A 5,066-nucleotide genomic window follows, 5' to 3' on the forward strand; every position below is an offset into this window, starting at 1 on the left:
AGTAGGTGCTAATAGTGCCTTCCCCTATGTGCTACCCCATAAAGAAACGGATTGAGAGAGGTTAAATATTTGGCCAGGATCACAGAATTGTTGAAGGCAGGATTGAAATCCAGATATTTCTGACTATGAAAATACAAAACTATCCACTCTATCCATTTAGCTGTCTCTAAGATCTTTGTTTTATTGGTCCTTATCACTCTAATGTTCTACAGCAATATTGTGATCTTTAATATTCTATACTATGGCTAGTGCTCCTCATCCCTAAATTCAGTAATATATGGGGAGATAATGTCCTGTGTCAAAATGGAAAAGTCATGTTTATTATATTGAATACATTCTAGTCCAGAGTCATTCAATTCTGCTAAGAATTGCAATGAATGGCTTCATTAGCCAAGAATCTTCATAGGGCTTAGGGAGCCTCTCACATGGTTCTTCTTTGTTCTCAATCGCTCTTTGGGTTTCCTGAGATGATGCTTATGGATGAGGGCTTTATCCTTTCATTATGTTCATCAACAAGGCAACTGTTGCTGTTTAGAGACTATTTCCAATAGAAGCCTGATAGTCCATAGGAGTAAAAAGTAGTTTTGCAGCTGAACCATTTCATTATGGACATTATGTAATGTAGGCATTATTTTTCCTATGCTGAGGATACCAGTATTTACAGATGGACAAGACCCTACAGGTCATCTATTCCAACACTCTCATTATCAAATGAGGAAACTGAAGACATCTCCCATAAGACATATATAATATTCACACCTAGGTCCTCAAACTCCAAATTGAATCATTTCCCCCTATAGCAGATTTCATCCATGATCCTTTTCTGGCACTGTTAATAAGGTCTAAAAATGTTCTCATAGAATGCATCTCACACTTTTCAATAATCTCTCCATAAAGATTTTTTTACCCAAATCATGTTTCTGTGTCTAGTTTACCTTGGCAAAAATATCCTCTCTTGGGAAAAGTTTTAGTCCTCAGAAATTCCCCAGTCACAATTCCATAGAGAATCCTATAAAAAAAATCCAACTTCACTGACAATTCTCTGAGAATATTTGCCTACTCTGTATCCTCTCCTCAAGTCGCTAGGATGGAAGAGCAGATTCAGCCAGGAGTTAAACAAAGATCTACTATCTACGGGAACTTGGCCAAGTCACTTAACCCTGTTTGCCTTAGTTTCTTCATTTGTAAAGTGAGCTGGAGCAGGAAATGACAAACCATGCCGGTATCACTGCCAAGAAAACCCCCAAATGGGGTCATGGAGAGACAGACAAAGCTGACAATGACAAAAACAATCACACGGCTAGCTAATAAGTAGCATAAATATAATAGAATTCAGAAAGAGAAACAAGAAGCATCGAGTATTCAACTCTGCTGATTCACCCATCTAATACCTTGAACCATGCGTAGTGTTAGAATCCTCCAAAGCTTGAAATAAAAACTAAGAAGCGAGTCAACAAAGCAGAGGGCTGGTTTTAAAGAAATGAATATTTATTCAGAACTTGCCCCTGGCAAATGTTAAACATATGGCCCTGGTAAAATGATTTAAATTCCCAATGCTGCAGTTGGCACATCAGAAATACTGACAGGCATTTATTTACCAGGCAATTTAATTTTTAAATTGATTGTTGTCTGATGTTGGCGATATTGGTGCCAATGGGTAACCAACCTGAAAGAAACAGATTCACTGGACAAGGAGGGTTCTCTCTCTCTATGTCTCAGGTAGACAGGTCAGTTCAAATATGAAGAGGCAGAGGCAGAGGGGCGTGAGAGAGCTGGAGGAAGGGATGGGGAGGGTGTGGGCTGTAGCTGAAAGGCAGGCAGGGAGATGCTTCTTCCTCTGCTGCTGCCACTGAGAGGAAGAAAAAGAGAAGGCTGGAGGAGGAGGAAGAGAAAAAAGAGGAGAGGAGGAGGAGGAGGACATAATGGAGGTATATTAAAGAATGTGGAGAAGACAGGCTCCCACCTTCCCCTCTCTACCTACTCCCCACCACCCGGAGAGCTCTCTGGGATGGAGAGAGAGAGAGAGAGAGAGAGAGAGAGAGAGAGAGAGAGAGAGAGAGAGAGAGAAGAGCCAGCTGCATCCTCTTGCAAAGTCGGACTGCTCAATAATGACATCAGCTCTGTCTAGGACCCTGGGGGAGTTTCAGACGTAATAAAGAGCTAAGCCTTTTTCTTATGTTGATGCTCTCATCCTACAAGGCAGAGATGGTGCCCAGCAGCACTATGAAGCCAGGTGGGCATGGTTAGCCAGCCCCTTCCCATCAGGTTCCAGAAGGCTATCAAGGGGACTGGCTTACAAGCCCTAATCTTTGATCAGCTCTGACTTCCTTTCTTGTCAATAGCATCCTCATCTGTAAATGATAGGAAGCTTCCCCTACATAAATGGGGAAGTAGTTCTTTCTAGAGTTACAGCAATGCTCTGGAACCTTCTCTGAAGATTTCTAAACGTTGCTGCTATCACAGGGGACATCAATCAGTGCTATAGAATACCAGAGACTCCAGACTTGCACAGCCTCTCCCAGACAGACCTCGGCTTCCCAGGCTCACCAAATAAAATTCCTGAGGCGCTGTCCATGGTGGTGTGGATGGAAGGAGTGGTCACTACACTCCCCCAAAGTGAATTGAATGAAGTGAAAGAATTGTTGAAAACCAACCAGAAAAATGGCTGCAATGTTTGGCCACGTCTTTGTGAGGAATGATAATGATCTGCATCAGAAAAATATGGATTATTCCACTCAAAAAGGAAAGATGACAAACATTTCACCCTTCATCAGCTGACGATTAATGAAGCAGCTACTCAGTTCTGTGTAAAAGATAATGCTTCTGACAAGAAGAGATGAATTCTTTGCCTTTTCTCGGCAAAACTAAATGTAGAGAAAGAGATGAATTATACCCCCAATAGAAGCTGGATTCCTACATTTCCAGGATGTCAGGTAGATCCTTTTCCAACAGGATTCTATAAAAGTTCAGTTGGTACTTGTCAAAACTAAAGGTGAAGAAACTGCATTACTTAATTCACAGCAGCCTGAAAAGGTGATGGGAAAATAGCTGGGGTTTCCCTGCATCCACACTGGTTATGAGAGACTACAACATGCAGTAAGACAATCTTCTGTGGGATTTTACTGGCAGATTCAGAAGAGCACAGTCCAAATGGCTTACTAGCAGATAATTCCAATGACAGGTAGGGAAAGACCCTTGAATCTCTGGATTTCCGGATTATAAAATAGACAGACTCCATATTTTGTGATGCATGGGGATCTGAACAGACTATCCCAGGCATGAGGCCAATCTCAGTTATCAGAAAGCCTTGGGATTTTAAAAGATTTTCCTCACTCAGCTTTTAACCTAGAAAGGAACAGAACCTGAAGACACAGCTAGCCATGATTTTCCCACTGTGCCTCAGGGAAAATGGAATCAGATCTGAGGATTAAAAAATAGGCCTTAAGAATCAATGTTGCTTCCATCAAGTCCAGATTTCATAACCAAATCCTAAGATGAGTGAGACAGGTAGGTGGGAGGAGAAGTCTTAGAGAAAACATGGCAATACAGAACACTAATGCTGGTAAATGCACATTCCTCGTTTCCTTATGTGGGGAAGCTTACAAATTAGTATTGTGGGCATTCATTATTTAAGCATGTAAAATGCATTTTTATAACTTAAAAAAGTAAAATTTAGGTCTTGAGATCTGTATTCAGACCAGTAGATGTGAATACAGTTTATTTTACTTGAAATTTTGATGTTTAATTGTATCTATCACAAATATGATTGTCTCCTATCAATTTTGTAATCTTTGGAATTATAGGAAAGAAAGATGATTAAAGAGATAAGTAAACAATAAATTTACTATACTTGGGAAAATAGAAAACTAATACTTCATATTTTAATAAAGGAAGTTTGAATGATTATTGCTTTCAATAAAGTCGAGCTTGTTTTAGAAGAGATGTGTATGTGACATTTACTAATATAATGCCTTTTACCAGTTTCTTCATACTTCTAAATATTATTCAGATAATAGAGAAAAGTTAGAAACATCAATAAGATGGCTGCCATATGGACATGACCTACAACAATGACCTTTGCATAATTAAGACTTTTAAAAAATGGAATATATATATTTCTTAGATAGAAAGCTTGGGACAAGTCGACTGATGTACAGAATATTTTTTATTAAAGTCCCATTGCTACAGATGACAAGGAGTCAATCTTTTCCCACCGTCATTCCGTAGTGCTTTTGGGGTAGGGAGTAAGTAGAAAAGGGAAGGTGGGAGCCTTCCTTCTCCCCATTCTTTAATATACCTCCATCATCTCCTCATCCTCTCCTCTTTTTTCTCTTCCTCCGCCTCCATCCCTTCTTCTTTTCTTCCTCTCGGTGGCAGCAGCAGCAGCAGAGGAAGCAGCACCTCCTCCTTCTAAATGTTGCTGCTATCTTGGGGCCAGGTCTTCAGTGGTACAGAGTACCAGAGACTCCCAGGCAATTTAATTTTTAAATTGATAATTTTCTGACGATGGCAGTCTAACTGCCAGTGGATAACCAACTTGAAAAAAACAGATTCACCAGACAAGAGGATTTTCTCTCTCCGTGTCTCAGGGAGACAGGCCAATTTAAATGTGGAGATGAAGAAGCAGAGAGGAGTGAGAGAGCTAGAGGGAGGTATTGGGATGGGGGAGGAGTGGGTAGTGAAGACTCGGGGGAGTGTGGGTTGTGGTTTTTGATGTCAGTGTGGATGTTTCATAGTTCTAACGTGGATCACAGAAGGAGTTAATCTAGAAAATGATTAAGGAGTGATGGGGAATAACAAGATTCACAAACCATTTCTGAAACAACTTTTCTCTCTATTTTGAAACCGTTCTCTGCCAGAAGAGATGGATGTGAAAGACTAGATTCCGATTAGAGACTCCATCCTACCCAGAGGATGGTATATTTTTTTTACCAGTCCCTGGAGACACCATATAGATATCCTTTTCTACATATGCTTTTAGTTGGTGCCTATGTTTATTCTTTATTTTACAATGCATTTGCTGGCGTATCTTTCATCTCTTCTAGTACTTTTTCACCTAAAAATAA

The 5,066-nt window shown here is 40.2% G+C and overlaps 1 pseudogene; it reads left to right on the forward strand.

The window, feature by feature from the left end:
- Nucleotides 1-2,205: 2,205 nt before the first annotated feature.
- LOC141519483 (NGFI-A-binding protein 1 pseudogene) lies at nt 2,206-3,424 on the forward strand (annotated as a pseudogene).
- The last annotated feature ends 1,642 nt before the right edge of the window (nt 3,425-5,066 follow it).

The sequence above is a fragment of the Macrotis lagotis genome, chromosome 3 (assembly GCF_037893015.1).
Source record: "Macrotis lagotis isolate mMagLag1 chromosome 3, bilby.v1.9.chrom.fasta, whole genome shotgun sequence".
NCBI classification, from domain to species: Eukaryota; Metazoa; Chordata; class Mammalia; order Peramelemorphia; family Peramelidae; genus Macrotis; species Macrotis lagotis.